This window comes from Corvus moneduloides, chromosome 14, assembly GCF_009650955.1.
Source record: "Corvus moneduloides isolate bCorMon1 chromosome 14, bCorMon1.pri, whole genome shotgun sequence".
Lineage (NCBI taxonomy): Eukaryota > Metazoa > Chordata > Aves > Passeriformes > Corvidae > Corvus > Corvus moneduloides.
This window is the reverse complement of record NC_045489.1, coordinates 14,734,794-14,755,418: the sequence shown is the minus strand read 5'-3', so window position 1 is coordinate 14,755,418 and position 20,625 is coordinate 14,734,794. Positions and strand designations below refer to the sequence as shown.

Sequence of the window (20,625 nt, the reverse complement as noted above, 5' to 3'; positions counted from 1 at the left end):
TAGAAAATTAGCAAGAAAATCCTTGCTAGCAGCATTTTTGTATCTACAATGGAACACAGCATATCGGAGTCAGGTATAAATAGGGTGTGTCAGCCCTTTAAAATCTGGCAGCTTTGACAACTAGGAAGAGCATTTTGAATTACAATTCCACAGATTTGCAACACCACCAAAAAAAAAACCGAAAAAGAATGTCAATAATGTAGGTATTTAGTACTCAAGAGGGCAGATGGCAGAAATCAGCTGTGTTCTGATACAGTGGCAGCATAAGAGACCAGCTCCTCTTTCTAGCAAAAATCTGTATCATAGGCAAGGTGGAAAACCATGGTAACTTTGACCAAACACATGATAGATTAATTTTTGGTTTTTTAATATCTTTTGTATATATCAAGATTTATCACAAACCATTTCTCAGTGCTGGCAAAGAATGCGAGAACCACTCTGTGTTTTGTGGGTCTGGACTCAGAAAGAGGATTGAGATTCTATTAGAATGAAATATATTGATGTCTTAATCCAAAATATCTTTTTATTTTGAAAATATCCTTCCTTTTCGGTTAACTTGTCCCCTTATGGTTTTGCTTTTCAAATAGCAAGGACAACTATATTTTAAGTGAAACCCTTTGGTCTTGGTTTCTCATCAAATTACATGACATTTAGGTGTGCTTGGTAGACAAATATCTGCTATTTTTATAGTTCTGTTGAGACAGTGAGGTCCAAAATTAGGCCAAAGTATATTGCTTGTATAAGTAATAGTTACTATGTTTCCCATGAAGGTTTATGCCTAAATAAACTACATTTAATGATAAATTAACATGCAAATTAACATATGTCTTAGCTATTGGGCTATCACAGTAGTTCTCCCATAGCCATAAGTATTGATAAAGAAAACTGTGAGACATTAAAAAAAAATCAGAGTAGAGAAAAAAAGAATGTCAGTCCTTAAAGTAAACTGTGCTTCCCTAATATAATGCCTTACTCATGGGGCATTTATAATCAAAGAATAACAATGCCAAAGAAAATTACTACATATGTGAATATCTGATGTTGAAAAGAAAACTGATTGATAAGAACAATATTGAGACTTAAAATCACCTAATCACAATCAGTAACTTTTAGTCTGTAATCTGCCTGCACTACCAAATGCAGATGAAAAAAAGTCAGAATTGCACTAGTTCATTCACTGGAACATGCACCTGAGAATCAAAACACAATGGCAAGAGCTTCAGGGCACATTTCTTTAAATATTAAATAGATGAAAATTAGCATCCCAGAAGTCCAGACAGGGTGGTATTATGCTCCACAAGAACTGAACATTTGAACTTTTTGTGACAGAGTGGTTTGCTTTCAGATGCGTGAAAAGTTTTTCCTCTACCAGCAAGTATTCTCCTCTGAAATAATTTCTAATGCTTCACTGGTGGTAGAAGGTCAACTACTCACACTGGGGAACCAGAGAACTGTAGCTTGTCCCTTCAACCTTTTCCCCAAAGTTTTTGGTCACACCAGAATCTTCTCTAACTACATTTCCCCATCCTGGAATACATATGTAACAATACTTACCTGCCTTCTGAAGCTATTTCCCAAGTTGAAAATATTGAGATATGACACTTATGAGTGACATCAACAGAAATACAGTTAAAAATTATTTTTATTGTACTAGTAAATGTACACATTTCAAATCCAATCATTTAATTCAAAATATAAAACCTATGGATGCCTACATGAAGTTCTTTTAACTTCTTTCTGCTGAGAATTACAAATGTGGCACACAGACCATGTCAACATCACCTTTTTATTCTAGACAGAGCTTTTTAAGCAAGCTGCCTCAGAGGCTGAAGGACATTGAGCTCAGTGTGTGCAACAGAGCTTCCTAAATGCCAGGAGATGCTGTGAGGTAGAACCAACAGTGAGGTAGCAAGACACATCTGTGCCCACTTTGGTAACACTGAACAGCCCGAGTAGTCACAGATAACTTGCAACTGCTACCCCTCTAAGCGTCAGATTTGTCCACTTCATCATTAAAAAGACAAAAAATTAAACCCAGGAGTAAATTGTAAAGTGTGTGGGATTGGTGACAGCCAGAAACAGCTTGTTTAAGGACCAAAAATTAGTGCATTGTCTGTGGCACTTTCTGGAAGAAATATTCATAGTTGTCAATCACTTCTGATTGTCATAATGACCTGAGTGTATTTGAGCTTGGAAACTAAAACATTTAAGCAAATCAGGAATGGAAGTGCTATTCAAAGTAGTAAAACACCATGAATAATGTTTGCTTTGCAAACTTCATCACCTTCAGAGAAGGCAAAAAAGGAATCAGAGATACACAAATTGATTTTATGATCATTATTTAATGCAGAAGGACATGAGGGTCCTTTGAAGCGGAATGTTATTCTAATCAAGCTATTATTAGCTGTTTTCATCCTAAATCAATTTCCTCCTTAAGGCTTTAGCTGAAATCAGTGAGGTAATAAATGTCAGACCTGTAAATTCAACATGAGAGAAAGTTCATAAGCATTTGTTCCTTAAAAAGATTTATTACAAACTCTGGCATTTTTTCCCTGAAAGCCTGATGATGGACATGCCAAGGTTCATAGCTGTGCCTGACAGGGGTGGACAATGTAAAACATAAGAAACAGTGCTCTTGTAGATGAAAGGCAAAGAGCCAAACTTAACCTCTTGGAAAATAATTACAGTTCATGTACAAAGACAGCCCCAATTTACATTGTTATCATATTAAAAGGTTGGTAAACTACTGAATGATATCCACTTTCCCCAGGGAAAGAAAGCACAGCAGATTGACAGGTCCTGGATTCTAACAGAAGCCTCCAGAGCAAGGTGACAACCCAGACAGGCAACCTTCACACTCAGTGTACAATAATTTCTCTTGAGGTAAATCAGAATAATTTGGAGGTTTTGCTTACTAAAAACAAAACAAAACAAAACAAAAAACAAAAAAAAACAAACCAACCAACCAAAACCCACTTACTATGGACCAGGATAAACATTTTTTACCTAACTGAAACTGATCATGTGAACAGGCACCAGTATGCAGAACAGAACCTATGGCAGGTCCCCACTAACACTTTTATAATCTGCAGGCACAGTTTGAAATTACCTTGTTTATAACCGTAGCTGCCTATCTAGCAGAAGACTTTAGAGTTCTGCTGGTTTCCCTGGCAACTATTAGTAATGCAAGAAAGATACAACATAGAAAAAAATTACATTTTACCCAATCCTGTTTCCAGTAACTGCTAATTCGCCTTCATATCAAAGGGAATCTTACAAAAGAATTTTTCCTCCCATGTCAAGAGTGGCAAGAGTAACAGATAACACAAAACTTTGCCACAGTAAAGGCCATTTCATACCTCTTTAACCATCACATCTGATTCTGCCTAGACCAGTACAAAACAAATGTTAACCTTTTCAAGAAGTTTTCTGCTTTTCATCTGTGTAGGTAAGCACTGTTGTTTTCCTAGGGAGATCAAGGAAGGGAGGTTAAGCAAAATGCAGATACTTACTTCTCTGTGTTCAGCACTTAACCTCTCCTGCTCTGGACCACATGGCACTTCAGCAGTGGGGAGCAAAAAGCACACTCCACAAGAGGCACTTCAGCTTAATTCAGCAGGACTGAGGTGGTGACTTCTCTGTTTATTCTTCCTCATTATTATTCTAACATCAACTGAACTTAGTTTCTGCAGAAGTGTCACACTGATATCTTCTTTTCCCCCAGTGCTGGTTCTCACAGCCTGCCTTGGCTGCTTGTACAGATTCACCTTTTCAACAAGGATGTCACACTCAAAAGGGAAATGACTGCTGGGATATGAAATCTGTGTGGGTTTATCCTCTGTTTGGCAGAGTCAGCACTTACATGGACAAGTAATACTTGGCCACATCGAAAAGCTTTCACCAGAACTCAGAAAGGAGCAGAATACCTTGAAACTTACAGATGAAAGGAAACATTATGTGACAATCACAGCTGTGAAAAGCAGGGCAAATCTGCCCCCCCCCCAAAAAAAATAAAAATCAGGGATTGGTAGAGAGTAGGAGGAAAGAGTTAAAGACAACAAAGAAAGTGAAGATTAAGTGAATCTCCAGCATGAAATGCATTTTCAGACCTCTACTGACAGATCTGGAGGGGGGAAAATAGTATTTATATTTCTGAAAGACTGTGTTTACAGCAAGATGAAGGGGACAGAACATGGAACCAAAGTGCACTTTAAAATAGGGAACAAAGGTACCAATAACATATGACATTCATTAGGTTTTTATAGAAATTATTTACACTCTCTATATAATTTTTCATCTGTAAGTTAAATACTTACATTTCAATAGTCCCTCTATATCTTCAAAAACATTTTCATATTTTTACAGAATACATGGACAATTCTAAAATCATTTCTCAGAGAATAAAAACCAAATGAAGGCTCTAGCCTGTTTAAAACCCTGAGTCTTCACCCACAGGTTTTTCTGTCTGTGCAAGCCCATCCCATTAACATAATTTTAACTCCAGACTAATTGAGTCAAGCCAAATGTAGTCGACAATAGCAGAGTACACCTACTCTTTCTAGGCATTTCTAGTGAATCGGATGCACGAAGCCTGGAATATTATTAGCAATCTTTAATAAAATGCATCAAGGAAAACTGTGTGGCTTAGTGATACCCCAGAGCAGTTACAGTTTACAACATGTAAGTCCAGAGATTGCATAAAATTACTTCATGAACACGGAGGGGATGAAAACAGAAGTGGGAAGAAGCAAATTGTACCAAACTGACCTTCCGGGTACCAAGTCCAGTGACAACCAGATCCTGAAGGCACGTGTGCCACTCTCAGAAAAGACATTTGCTTTGTCTTCACTTTTAACTTACAATCTGCAGTTATCCTCATAGATCTGCAGCGCAGGCTGGTGCAGAGAGGTCTGAACCAGCTACAAAGAGGCAAGCCCTGTTTGCTGCAGGATAAATGCAGGAGTGAGGTGCTAATTAGCACAGCCAGCACAAACAAAGTGCTTCCAGCTGCTGCCCTGCTGTTGGACACCCCTCTGTGCCAGGTAGAACCAACCCCCCAGCTGTTTGACTCTTCACCCAGCACCAAACTATGCTATAGGAGCCTGTGCTATGTAGAACTTCTTAAGAGACATTGTGCTGTTTGTCATTTTTCACAAAATGATCCATCACTGGCAACCAAGGGCCCACTAAACACTCTCATCTTTCACCTTCCTATTCTTGAAACAATGTGTGGCATAAATGTTCATTGATAAAGCAGCCTTGAAACATAATCTGAGTTGCTGAAAGCCAAATGAAGGAAGTAACCAGGGGTTATACAAAACTATCAATAATTCAGCCCAGAGAATTTGAACATTTGTGTATGCATCTGTATTGGAACGCCTGTAAATACAGCCCTTTACAGAAGGAGCATAGTGTAAATTCCCAGCACATATTTTGGATTTTTGCTGGTGTGAAAATACTGTTCAATAGATTCAGTAACTCAGCTGTCATCTCAGAGACACAGTCAGTCTTGTATCACTGGGGAGCACACACAGAAGATGAGACAGCCATCCATTACTCCTTCCTCTAACCAGATTCTCCAGTTTTAAACAAGGGTTGTGGACAATTGCCTCATGAAAATGTATTTAGGGTTATTCTCACCATCTTAACCCAACAAGCAAAAAAGACTGTTCCAACGATCAGACTGGATTTGATCTTTAGCTCTCACTAAGAAGTGCTGCCCTCTTAATAGAAGTAATTTGCAGGTCAAAAGCGATGACAAGTGCACTTTTGTGGCCTTTAACTGTACAACAAGCTTGGATTTCTGACTACACCCATTCAGATGTCCAACTGACAAGCTCCATTTAAAAGTAATTGTGGTTAAAAAAAGGGACTAAACTGCAGAAACTTGCTCAGCATTTTGGTATTATCCACATAATTTCCCTATGCCAATGGTATCCAAGAGTGGGAGAATCCCCATTTTGATGAGCTGAGATAACTAACTCAAGCTCTCTGATGAATTTTCATTCAATGACAATGCTTCTGCAGTCTGATCTCCACATGTGCCTCTCTTCTTTGGCAGTTGTGGCTTATGCAGAGAACTCACAGAGCAGAACCAAGGATTTACACATCAATTCCTCAACCACCCTCCTCTGCTCCTGAAAGTGCACACAGAGAAGGGCAGTTCAGTCTTCCTCCCTCCTTTTCTTTGGGAAAACACACATATTTCTTTCTGTTGCCATAGATACATCATGCTTATTAAAATAAGACACAGCAATTTTAATTAGCCTCACTAGGTCATAAAATGAGATAATTATTTAGGTTGGAAAACAACTTGAGGTCGAGTCCAAACGCAAAATGGAACAGGCTGGAAAAGACAGTATAGATATAAACCCAAACACAGCTCTAGTTAAAAAGACAGAGCTCCCCAGATCCTGGGGTACACTACAGAGACCTCCAACTCCAGAGCCAAAACCAGTCTAATTGTGTTTCCCTCCCTTTGAGAGACAGTTTTTGGAAACAAAGAACATTTCCACTTTGCTATTTGAAAAGTTCTTACCAAAAATGGTTCCAAGCAAAGGCTAAAATTCTGTGACAGTGGTCAAATAGTTCAGGAAAAACATCATCAAGCTATTGAAGCTTTCAAAAGATCCCTAAGGGAGAGAAAAAACAGTATTGGGTTATGGGTATTGCAGAAGACACATTTTTATAAAATAATGGAAATACTAGCCTTACAAACTACCGAGTCTGTGGGATAAAGAACCCATACAGGGAAATTCAGTCAGCAACATTTTTGTTCAATTCTTGTAATCATTTTTGCAAGAAAAAACACCTTCCTTGAACTTTTCCTTTACTTTTAGTGATAAAAAAGACACTTCAGGACTGCAGCTTTAGTTATTATTATTATTATTCATAATAATAACAGTTGTGATGATACTTAGAGCAGACCAGCAATTTTTGAAGGATAAAAAAAGTTAAATCTTGGTAAAAATTATTTCCAACAAGGATTTTACCCCTGGAAAAAAAATGATGTCAGGCATTTAGATCAATTTAAGTAATTTTATTTCTCCTAGTAACAGGAAGTGCTTCAATGAATTTAACTTTGTTAAGTGGAGACAAGCCTTGTTTTGAATGTTATTCAATGCATCTGGAAGACGACTAATAAAAAAAAAAGAGGAAAAAAAAGAGGCATTTACTAATGCCCTAGAAATTGCTCATCCTCTTGAACTAAAAATACTGAGTATATTGACACTGTTGAAGATTTAAAAGAAATTGCTCACAGAACAGGAAGAAAACTGGAACTGCCAGATTATGTTAAAGAGTGTCCCCAAGGCAGGACAGCAGGAGTACAGCAGAAAGCACAGAGAGGCACACCAGGCACTAACAGAAGCAGGTATATAATGACTAATGCTCGTCAAAAACCTTTCATTCTCAGTATATTCCTGACCCAAAAGCTTTTCTCCTGGGGGTCCCTGGAGTTGGAATGATTCAGCCTTTGCTTGATGAATGAATTTAAATATGGGCAATTTCCTCTTAATAAGTGCATCTGGCAATGCATTGACATTCCAGAAATGATTTTTTAAAATCATCCTGTAAAAATCAGCAGAATTACAAGCCAAGATGTGGGGAGGGAAGGGTTAATTCTGGTTGTTAATTTTGGTGCCTGGGAGTCAGAATTCCTATATGGTCATGGGAGGAATGGTCCAGAGCATCTAGGCTATGGGCTTACAGTTCCTGCCATTCCCAGTGCAGGATGTGTGAGATAGATGGCTGCTTTCACTCTGTGTCAGTGCCCTGGCAGGACATCTGTGCTTTCCTTGGCTGGGGAGTGCATGAGAGTGTGTGTGTGTGTGTGTGTGTGTGTGTGAAAACACCAGTGACCTCAGCACTTGGGAGTTTACATCAAATAATGCCTCTCTAACTTCTGCAGTGAAGAAGCTCTTAAGGCAGTAGCAAACAAAACCGAATTGGGTTTGATAGGAGGTACTGAGATAGCGTAAAGCTGTTTCTGTAAATCTTTGAATAGTGCCTGAATTCAGTGGCTCTCCCAGTCCTAACTCCAATTCTGACCTAAGTGGGTAGAAGGCTTGTGCATGCCCAGGAAGACCAGACAGAAACATCAGGTCTGCAGTATTGTGGGGTGCCCTTGTCACACACCAGAGACTGCAGCAAAGGCAGGTTAGGTAAAATGCCCAAAGTCAAGGAGAGTGGGACATAAAATGGGAGCTGTACTGGGGATAAACACTCACCCATTCACTTGTTAGAAGATAACTTCCTTATGTTCCCTGTCTTTAGCTTTACTTGGTTAATGGTATTGTTTTCCAACGCTAATCTCTCTTACTCCTTTAACCAAAAAAACAAGGCTTCATTTAAAATAGAAGATTCTGTTTTGCTCTGAGAGACACAGGTCCACTAGTAGAAGCAGGAGAAATAAAAGTCACAGCAGACATAATAAGAAATCACGTGTCAACTCTGCAGGGTAGTGTTGTTATCCCAATTTCACTAGGGAAGGAAGGAAGCAGTAAGAACAGCATTTAACAGGTAAAGTACAGTCTTCAGAATGGCTACAAGTGAGAAAGAGCAGTGCAATTACCATCAAGTAAAATGACTTGGTAAATGAAGATACAAAATTCTTAACAAGTAAGCTTCACACAAATTACATTGTAAAGGACATATCAAGGTGCTGACTTTGGCATTACAGTTGAAAACAAAACAAGCAAAATTTTTCTTTTAGGCCTCAAAACCAAAGCAATTAGGATAAGAGCTATCACAGCATATATCATAACTGAGTTAATTATTTAAATGAGATCTACCACAACACAGAGATACAGTCAGTCGAATGTAAAAATCAACACCTACAGGAACCTGCAAGAGTCATCTGCAATAGGAAAGAAACACATAAATAAAAAGAAAAAAAAAAATACTCTCAGTGGCCAAGTTTTCCTGAGACCATACCACATATAGTACATCAATTCATCAACTTGCAGATTATGTACCAACTTTAATGTTTCATTCTTTACAAGAGGAGATCAATTTCAGCAGCCTCAGGTAGTGGTGCATTTTTACCCAGAAACAAGAATGCAACACAGATGTCCTGTAAGTGTTATTTTATTATCCGGTCAAATATTTTAGATGTGTTTGAGGTAAAAAATATCCATGAAATTTATTTATGAAGTCCTGTCATAAGAACTATTTTTTTTTCCATTAAAAGCCTACTCAGGAACATCTTGTGCCCTAATGCAGCATTGCCTCTATGGGCTTATTGCATTAACTCAAGTCACTGTTGTAATAAGCATTTAGTTTAGCCTCTATAAATTCTGACACTAACTTAGACTGTAAAGAATTTTTCCATATTAAAATAGAAAATCTACTATTAATCACAAGATTATGCAAAATCATATTAATGGAAATATTTCTAAGTTTAGCAAGTGAATCATCAATGGAAATTGCATTAACTGAGATGCATATCATATCCAGGCTGCTTCAGATTTGCTATTAAATTTAATATTTTCTTACTAAAATTACTGTTTTAAATACTTACAAATAACAGATTACGGAGAAGCATAAATTTGGGCACTGTTACTCTTAAGACACACCTTGTTTTCTGTGTGTTATAAAAGTGTTTCCAGTAAAGTGTTTTGCACAATATTAATTAAAATACAAACCAGAACTCTTTCCTCTTAACAGAGCTCCTTTAAGAGAGTAGATTCAAATGTATGAGACATAACTTTCACCTATGAAAGAACAATGATCCTCATGAATAAGTACCTACAAATTTTCACACAAACCAATTTCTGAGATACAGGCTACTGGAGGCATGGGTTATACAGTGAACATACAGCATTTATCACCAAAAATATAACTATTGTCAGCAGACCAAACAGTAACTACACAGTAATTTATAATAAAAGGACATATTTACTAATGAAATGCCAAAATGCATTAACCTCTATCAAAAACCAGAAGAGTATAAGTCTTAAAGCTTGTTAAAATCAGATGCTCTGATATTATTTTTTTTTTCAAACAGATCTACAATTTGATGTTCTATTGTTAGAGGAAAGAGAACAAGAAAATTGACTTTTTTTTTTTTTTTTACTTTGATGATGCAAAAAGATAACCCTGGATTGTAATTCAGAGGTTCACTTGAAAAGGTTTCTTTTTCATTTGTATCAGTTTTCTTTTTTTATATTTTTTTTCTTGGAGGTAATATCAAGCTATAATTTGTTCTTGCACACACTTTGATAAAAAGAGGGGAAAAAAAGCCCCAAAACCAGAAACAACTCCACTGGTAAGATCAGCTAAGGTTGCTTTGGGAAAAAGCAAGATTATCACATTTCTGCCTAGAATTTCACTCAGTGTATGTAAATATACAAACCAGCCATCCCTCATTTCACACAGATGGATCAAAACACAGCAGACTTCTATTGAATGAGTTATAAATTTTACCTAGACATGTTGATCCCACATGTCCCTGGAGTTTCTGGACATCTATCTAATCCCAAAACCATGCAGCCCTCCTATTGCACTTCAGCCACCTCATGCAGAATGGATGAACCCTCTCTGTCCTACTAGAAGTTTTCTCTTTCAGTCTTCTCCTCCTTTCTCTTCTATCACTTCTCTAGACCTATTCCAATATTAGCTCTTTTTTGAAGCTGTATAACTTGATTAAAGTACTAGCAGCCTCTTTAAGACAAATACCGATATATTCCCATTTCACCAGGAAACACCTTCCTTAGACTATGCCAAAATTACATGTAGTGTTCCAAGGACTAAACCACACTGACAACTGTGGACATTCTGTCATCAAAGTTTTCTTGTTGATCTTCTGAACCATTGACAACCTCTAGAAGAAATAGCCATGACTTTCCCATGTAATATGACGCTGGTACATTACTGAATTTTCATATCATTCCTCACTCTGTTCTTCCAAGTTATACAGGACTTTTTACAAAACAGTGGTTCTTCCTCTACACGATTTCCATCTTTGTGCTCACTACAGCTTTAATACTTTACACTTTGTGCTACAGTTCTCCAAAGAAAATACCAAACACTTTTGACCTCATGAAAAATTCTTCAAAAATTTCACTAATAATTCTATTAACTTTCAAGTAAATGAGATTTAAATTCTCCCTCACACATTATCCCAGGTTAATAGGTTGAAATTATGTCCTGTACTACTTGCAATTTTAATTACATGATTCATCACTGGCATCAATACTTGTGTTCTGCATTACTGAATCCATTTTCTACTTTTGCAACAAAGAGGCTGGACTCACATTTGGAAATAAAAATAAAATAAAATAAAATAAAATAAAATAAAATAAAATAAAATACCCAGTAATAAAAGAGCTAATGTATCTGAACGAGGAGGGGGGAGGAACAAAAAAAAAAAAGAGAACAATTAAATGAGACTTAAACAATCAGAAGAACAATATTATTACCACGTATCTTTGCAAAGATGATATACCTAGCAGGAAACTAAGTCAGTTCTGTATTCTTCTTCGTGACTTCACATTACAGTCCCAAGATCATAATATACCTAAGATTTATTCCAGTTGCAGTTTTTATCTTAATTGTCACCCTCTAAAATATTTCAGGTGTGGATTTATTTCATCTTGTCAAGGTGCTGTGTCCTGACAGTGTCTTTCAGGCTCAATACAGGACTTACTTCATTGCAGTGCCTCTGACAGGCCTGTGACAGGCAGCACTCCCAGAATTACTGATGGGCTGCTTTGCCATTGCAGTGCCCAGTTCCTGACTGATGGCAAGACCTGAATTCTGCATTTTTGTCTCCAATGAATTATAATCCAGTTTGAGGATAAGACGTTGAATTTCTAAGCCAGTTTCAATGACACCAAATGTCTTCCAGGTTATGACGTCACCTATATAACTAAAATTGTGTTTTCTGTTCTCCCTGCCCCATTTCTAGCACACGTATACACCAAGTAGTGCTAACAGCATGAGTTATGATTTTTCAATAAAAAAGACCAAAGCAGGTCAAAGTAAAAGATTTTAGTTCCACAAAAATAAAAGCTTCATTTTTCTTAAAAACCAGGTAATTGTTCATTATTTAAATCACTGATAAAACAATGTCAGTTTCCTACAGCCCTTGAAAACCGATACACTCAGATACAACTAGATTATCTAAAAGTCCATGTTTCTTTCTAACCACTGAGGAAATTAAGTTATGGGGAAGTTATTGACTCCTGAGACAAATACCTGAGACTGTAATTTCTTCCTATGAGTCACTCTTGGAGTAGAATTCTGTGGTGTCAACCTGGCACACAAAGTCAGAGGTAAGACTGAGCATGAACACACTTTTTTCCAGGCTAAACACTAGGAAATAATTTAGCAACTCTATGTTTCTGAGACATGAAATAAGTAGGGTCAGACCTACAAATGTATAATGTAGATGCCAATCTTCAAATTCAATGGAAACAAGAAACCTAAACCATGTGCATCTGTCCTTACCCTTCAAAGACAAGGTGTTTGACAACAACAGCAAATGAAAACCAAACACAGCTAATAAAAGTTCCAGATATGTAGTGCCAGCAGTTTCAAATGGTGAAGAGGGAAATCATTTATCCAGCACAGTTTGACTTTAGACATGCCCTTCAAATACTGAAAATACAAAAGCAAACTAAATCGGAATATCTTCCTACACTGCATGAGTTATAAGGTCAATATTGGAACTGCAGGGGGAAATCTGGCCAGTGTTCTGCAGAGGGTCAGACTACAAGATTACAATGGTCCCTTCTGATTTTCATATCTAGCAAGCTATGAATAATTTAAATAACTTTCCAGGACAAACAGAGGAACTGGAGTTTAAAAGCTGAGCAGGCAAAAAAATTTTTATCATCTTGCCCACCAACTGAGTTTAAGTAATATTTGCAAATATCTGAAAAAAAAATTGTATTCAAACAGTAAATAACAGTTTTCACATCTTTGCCATGGTCACTATAGCTGGTTTTGGTGTTTCAATCTACTTACTACAGAGATTCAATCAGGAATAGAGCTGCATGGAAACCTGACTAAAACAGGAAATTCCCCTTGGCTGAAGATTTTTATTCTGTTTGCAAATGAACACAGTAAAATTAACTGTGAAATGGCTTATTTGGTAATTGACTTAGAGATTCTTGGCCCTAAGAACATGAAGCCGTGGTTACACATCCACTTTAATCTGGCATTAGCCCAGGATGTTGCTGAAGAGGAGCATCCATCCAGACATCCAGACCAGCTTCCCTTTCCTGTTCCATGAGAGGACTGGTGTGGCTCACCAAGTGACTGCACAAGTGCTGGTGTGAGCACAACAGAGCCAGGGAGATCCTGTAGCCATGGCAATTGGAAGACAGGACTGAATTTAGGTCAGATTTAAGTAATGCCATGATCATGGTCTGAGTGTCTACCAGCTCAGTTGACTGAGGAGCCCAAGGTGATGGCTCAAAGAACAGGAATATTTACTTTCTCACTTGTATTAACTCTTATTCCCCAACTGGAGCAGTGGATGTAGTGACCTAAAAAGGTCATTACTTTTGTACTTGTGACCCAAAGATTTATTCAGTTTAGCAATTCCTTCATTACAATTCACACTGCGTCATTGCAGAGACCCAGAAAGCAAGCTGCTGAATACAAACATTTGAATTAAAGAAAAAAAATCAAACTCTGTCAATAAAGCCTTTATATGAACACATAAAGAGAAAACAAATGCTCCTGTCTTCATTCTCCAAAGGAACTCTGACTTGTGTGTTTGTATGTTAGGAATTCTATCAAATGACATGGGTTTTTAACTATGTTCATATCATAATAAAAAGAATAATGTCCTCTGTGGGGGAACAAAGACTTTTTAAAAAGCAGTGCATTTTGACAGGGAAAGCTTGAAAGATAGTGCATAAAACAGTAAAGATTAAGATAACTTTCTCCTCTCAGCCTTTAAAGGACATAAAAAAAGTGAAATAGCTTTCTCAGGATCCAATTTGGATCTAAGTTATTGATTATTACTATATAAAAGAATGTAATGGAAGACCTCCAGGATCTTCATAAAGCATTTAAAGTCTCTTAAACTACAAAACTGAGAAACATCTGGCAAAACAGGAGAACTGCACCAATGTGTTCATCAGATCTTTAGTTGGTTTTTTATATTCTTGTGTCCCATCTCACTAAGAAGCTGTGAAACTCTACAGTTGCTGTTCCTTCTTTCAGAACATTTCTGGAAAGGCAGAGAGGCATCGTCTCTGATCTAAAAAGGCTTTCAGTTTACTATCACTGTTTGCATGACCAAAATACTTACCAGTATAGGCCATGCAATCAGTACTTGACCACTGTACCAGTTGTTGTATAGATGGCAGAAAGCATGGTCTTGATATTTGTTGCTGCCTGTTCTGAGCTTCCCCTCCCCCTCCAAGACACTTGCCTCTGCCATGCGCTCAGAACCCCTTTGTTCCAAGAGGGCAAAACCAAATGTAACTCAAACTCTTTAACAGCAGTGTCTGATTGGCCGGTCACCCCGGGTCCGCCCCCAGCCCGCCCCTTTCCCCTTCTCCCAATAAAACAAAAGACCAAGGCGGGCCCCGCCCCCTCTGGCTTGGCAACTCTTTCTGCGAACATCTCTTGTTGTCTGTTTCTTTTTGCTCTTCTTGTCTGTTCCTTTTTGAAAGCTTCTGACTGCAGGAAATTAGGCAAGTCGAGAGCTGTATTTCTCCCTCTTTGCTTCTGCTGGGGGTATTTGCTTTGCAGCTGATACAGGTATCGATTTTAGACCTACTAAAATGCTGGATTGCCCGTGCTACCTCTCTAGGTTGCTTGAGGCTTTCTAAGGCATTGAACTACAAGTGCTAGCCGGTAAAAAGCTGAAAAGATACCTCCCTCATTTGGCACCCAATGTGGGATTTTGCACCAAATCTCCAGAATGTCTTATTTTCACAGTATTTTTATGTCTCCATGAGCTCCTCTAGACCGCTCTACTCCATGTTTGCCAGGTTATTTATCATTCAGTGATCAAATAAAACTGGGTACTGATCCCCACGGCCTTGATTTTTCACAAAATTTATTTTGACACCCATACACAGAGTAAACATTATCTGGGTAACTAAATATAAATAAAAGTCCCCTTTTGGTCCACAAATATAACTTAAAGAACTTTATGTCTAAAGGGAATCAGCACTATTTCCTCAGCTTCTGAGACATAAAAATGTAGCCATGAATCTGCCGGTTTAAAGCCAGAATACTGCTTGCTACACTCTTTCATTTATTTCTATTTATAGTTGTTAATTTTTAAAGAGATCAAAACAGCAAGAGGACAGAACAGTCAATCCTGTCACATTCAGAGGAAAAACACATTAGTCACCTCCTGAAGTGTGGCTCCTTATTCCAGCTCTCCTATGGCTTATTTAGCAAAGTCAGTGCTCTGCTTTCTCTCTCTGGCCCAGGTGCTGTGCATCCCACTCCATCTCAGCTAACCACACTCATGCTTAGCTTGCCAGAGGGAAGCAATGAGGAATACTCTCCCCAGTTCCGCAGAAACTCGGCCTTCTGAGCCACACACTGACTTCCTAATTCTTACTGTTACAGCTAGGGATTCATTTCCCCTCTGAACATAAACACACATAGGAATTACCATGGACTTTCTATCCCAGAAATGTGGCAAATACTGCATAAAAATGCTACAATAAACACCATAATCTCTCCCATCCTGCAAAGTGTTGATAGGTGGGATAGGAGATGATTTTGGACCTGTTTCAGCAATGGTGTAGACATTGTAGAACCCTTTATTAATGTTCCCTAAACCCTTCTTTGCTTTCACGACAGAACGCACTTCATTTAAAAATCTGTTTTAAGGAGTTTTTATGGGAAGGACTGAGTTCATTCCTCCAGACCTGACAGTGTGTAAAGCCTGATGGACTTCCTTCACGGAAGTAGGTTTACTTTCATGAGGAAAGTTTTAGAAACAGATTTTTTTGAGCCTCATTTTTGTCTTTCAAGTTCAAGAGTTCCACATGAACCCACTAATGCTTTTAGCTAATTATTCAGATTTTTATAATTCAGGAAACATTATGTTCAATAAAGGTACTTAAAAGACTGGAATTCCCAGACAGCATCTTCTAATGATCTGTAATGGGTCTTTTTTTCAGCACTTTCCCCCTTTACATTTTTAATAATTATGAGTCTGGTTTTGATAAAAAAGGAGCTGTCCTAGAGGTTTGATATCCTAGATATGTTATCTTTGTAATGACACAGTATCTATTCCTCCCTTCCCTCTCCAGTGACTCTTCCACATGTTATCAGATCTGCCCACCTGTCTTTCCCTACTATCTTCCCAATTTTTCCCCTGGCAGTGGTCTCCCTGAGCTCTTCCAAGGTCTTTCTCCCTCTAAGGGCTTACTATAAAAAAATATCCCTGCAGAAATTTTTTACATTGGAAGAGTAAGTGCCTCATAATACCTGAAAAAACAGAATGCATCAAAAAATATTGCCTCATAAATGACAAAGCATTAGTATTTGGAAGTGAATGTGGGTGTGTGGGTTTTAACCTCAGCTGGTGCCTGAGCCCCACACGGCCACTCATGAGCTCCCCAGCACCAGGGGTAAAAGTGAGGAAACTCCTGGGTTGGGATAAAGGCAGTTTAACAGGTAAAGCAAACCAAGGGATGCATTCCCCACTTCCCAGGGCAGGCAGGTGTTCAGCATCCCCAGGACAGCAGGGCTCCATCACCTGTAATGGTGACTTGGGAAGACAAACACCATCACTCCAAATGTCGCCCCTTGCTCCTCCTCCCCAGCTTTATATGCTGAGCGTGGTGCCATATGGTCTGGGATATCCCCTGGGTCAGTTGGGGTCGGCTGTCCTGGCTGTGTCCCCTCCCAGCTCCTTGTGCCCCCCAGCCTCTCTCTGGTGGGGTGGGTGAGGAGCAGGAAAGGCCTTGGCTCTGGGTAAGAACTGCTCAGGTACGCAAAAACATCCCTGTACTGTCAACACTCTTTTCAGCACAAATCCAAACCATAACCCCACACCAACTACTACAGAAATAATTAACTTTGGCCCAGTCAAAGCCTGCAGAGGGTTTTCACAAGGGGGAAAAAAAAAAAAAAAAAGAAAATTTAAATGTATTTATGCATAGAAATTATAATGTAGTAAGGAAATAGTGTAAGAGAACTACTTTTATAAAATTTTAAATTGAAATATTATCTTTGGTCCACTTAAACCGCAATCCAATAAACTTCCTGATGTGGATTGTTTTCTTACTCATTGACTGTGCAGAATTATGCAGGGAGTAGAACATTACTTTGTGAATATAAATAAGTGAGTGAAATGTAAACTAAACCTTTGCATTTGCAACCTGCTTTATTCAATTCAAGCAGAAATTACTTGTATACTTTCAAAATAATCAAAGTGGAATAACAGTTGTTACAAAATGGAAGTATTCTGCAGAATGATCAACAGGGGAGAAACCAAATAAGAGATTTCTTTTTTGACTATCAGTTTCAAGATGAGAAACATTTTGAATACTCTCCTACTAAATAAGTCATTATGGGAGATCACATGAGAGAATGGCACCTAGGCTGAAAGAGAACAACAATTTATTGCTTGAAATATTACCTATCACAGCAAAGAACAATACAGCATTCCAGTTTCATAAAAATATCCCAGAAAGGAACTATGGTTTGAAAATTTGGCGTTCTAGATGAAAAATAAGGCTATAAATGAGCAAAAGAGAAAGATTTTTTTTTAATCCCATAGACAATAAAAGTTGAAAGCTGGGGGTTTTGGGTTTTTTTTCAGCAATTACCTGATTACATAATTATTATGCAAGAAAAGCCTACATCATAAATTATCTTTACATCTGACATGACCTTCTGTCCTCCTTTTACTATACCCCACATAACCAATTTTATGTATCTTCCAGAAATTGCAAGGTAGAGGTATCTGGTAGACTGCCCAGTTATATTTAGTTTGGCCCACAGTTGTAGTAGTAAACATCTGATGTGGAATCTGCCATGAGATGATGAGTCTTATCACAATCACAATTTCATTTTCTCAGCACTACCAAAGTGCTGTCCTGGGTCTACACTGCAGATGAAAAATATTGAGAATTTATTTGGCAAGCTAAAAAAAATAAGAGAGAGTTTTTCCTTTGTCTGGAATACCCCTAGCTCACCGAGAAGTAGAAGCCAGGTTCTCACACCTGAATAAAAATAGATTCCACACCAGCAATAAATGCTTGCACTTTTTCCCAAATAGATATTTAGAGATTTAAATAATCAGCATTCAGAGATGGATTTATGGAAGGGAGACAAGGAGGTACAGATGCTGAGTTCTCTTTCTCTCCCTACCCAGACTGCACGGGTGGGAACTCCCTGTCTATCATCCCCTGTTCTCTCCTGCTTCCAAGATCTTATGGAAAGAGAGTAACAGAGTTGAGGTAGGGATGCTTGCCTCTATCCAATCACATATCTGAGGATGGCTGCAAAATCATGGTGCTGTCATTCACAGCCAGGCTGCAGCCACTTGATCTTTACCAAGAATATAGCTAAATTTTTATTTTAATTGATATGACATACTTTGATACAAGGATACAAGAGGGAACTATAAATCAGCACTGGAAAAACATCACACAAAGGTTCATTAAAAAGATAATATTTCTCATGTAATTAGCTGTAAATTAATGGTAATTTTTTTACCTAAAAGAAGAAACATTACAAATGTTCTAATACAAACAGCTAGAGTAGGAGTTTTTAATTCTTGTGAATGTCTGCTTCCACAATTGGTCTCTGCTCTTTTATTCTAAGTGACAATTATAGCAAAAACAATTTTTCCCCTAGTTTGAGATAGATGATGAGGATTGTTGTTGTTGAGGAACAGTCATATTACAACTGCAAAATTAGATCTGACTAAAAATCTCTCCCAGTTTGGTGCATCCTGATACCTAAAATTCAACCCCTAGAAAAAAAATAGTGAAGTTTTTCAGCTAAAAAGGCAATGTAGACATATGTTTTCCAAATTGCATCTTCTGAAAAGATCATATATCTGTCACCCACACAGTCATCTTCCATTTTTTTCTTTCTGGGTGTATTTCAAAATGTCACTTATCACACAGCCTTCCAGTTTGGCTACTAGCTTGCTAAGTGAGCATCTTGTTCCACATATTCCTTTTTTTTCTGTTGAGATAATCTGAACACTCTTGCTAATTTTCCTCAAGTTTGTGTAGAACTGTCAATATTAGAAACCCATTTTTTATCCACAATTAATTAGACATAAGGCAGCTTCATCAGAGATATTCTTGGTTCTTGGCTTTCTGAGCACTGAGACATGGATAAGCCAAAATACTAATGTGATTGGAGAAGGGTTTCTTTGCATGGAATCCTGTGATATTACAGATGGTGGCAAGACATGAAACAACATAATAAACAGTCTCTTATTTTTTTATAGAATGTTTTCCCAACTGCATTCTCGTTGGTAATTGGATACACTGAATCTAAAAACCTCCACTGTATATAAACACAATAAATTCATTGGATTTACTGTTTACCAGAACTCATAAATGAGGCAAACACTGTGAAAGATATTTTAGGATTAGCATCTGTATGCTAGATGGTCCAAATGCTAATGAGGACATTATGCTCATGCAAAATTTCATACTCACTTATGGGAATTCTGCCTGTGCTATTTGTTACATGGACTCCCAGAACTACCTGCTATGTAATATAGAAAGGGAGCTTATTTCTCATTAATTCAAAAATTCAAGACTCCTCCCCTTGTGACCTTTGCAATACAAAAAAAAACCCTACTACCTTTATTTCCTAGAAAGGCACTGGTCAAACAGTTAAGTGACTATTGATCTCTGTGAAGGTTAGGTAAAGTTAGAGAAAAAGGTATTATTGCCTTAATACAACATGGTATTGTATTATCTGTTCTGAAAAATAGATATAAAGAAACTCTAGAATGAACTCCCTGAGGGGATCCCTACAGTTTTCATATTCACAGAATCTTTCCAGAGTTTTAAAAGGGGATAAATCCAGCCTTAAATAAGAATTCCTTAGTTAGCCTTCAGTCCATTTGTGTTTCTGGTAGGTGAAAGAAGCCCCAGACCTTCATAATCCACTTGCAATGTAGGCAGGAATTACCAGATATATCAGAGCGCTCAACTTTTATGGACCTAAAATTTCTCTAGACATTTCAACTGATGATTTTTAGGCTTGTCTCCCTATTTTTCCTCATAGAATTTCCCTTCACCAATATGCTGGTTTTAATCCATATATCCCATCTCAATAACTAAAGCATTTTTCATGAAGCGATCTCACATTCTTAGTATTTCCAGGGTTGGAGAGCTTTTTTTGTAACTTGAAAAATATGAATTGTGTCTTGGAGACAGATCTTTAAGAAGAGTGAAAGCATTTTATAAAGTCAGGCCTTTCAGCACACTCTGGAAGGCCAATTATTTTTGTATTTGGTCTTCTGTGGTGATTCTCCAGATTGTCAACTTTCTCAAAGAGCTAAAATATTTCCCTCTTACGCTATTCTTTATCCTTCTTAAAGCCTGAAATACCATCTTCTGAATTACAAATCCTTTCCACTACAGCAGTTGCTCAAGTGTGTATTTTATTTATCAAATGCTCCTGTGTCCTCTCAACCTTCCATTTCACTGGTATCAC

At 37.8% G+C, this 20,625-nt stretch overlaps 1 long non-coding RNA gene across 1 annotated transcript in view; it reads right to left on the bottom strand.

Annotated features, from left to right (window-relative positions):
• Positions 1–3,492: 3,492 nt before the first annotated feature.
• The window catches only part of LOC116450877, a 116,340-nt gene continuing 99,207 nt past the window's right edge, over positions 3,493–20,625 (bottom strand). Inside the window, exons 3-4 of the long non-coding RNA XR_004243002.1 lie at positions 6,539–6,632; positions 3,493–4,943 (exon numbers count right to left, since the gene is read on the bottom strand). This is a non-coding gene — a long non-coding RNA (uncharacterized LOC116450877). The remainder of the gene's footprint in view (positions 4,944–6,538; positions 6,633–20,625) is intronic.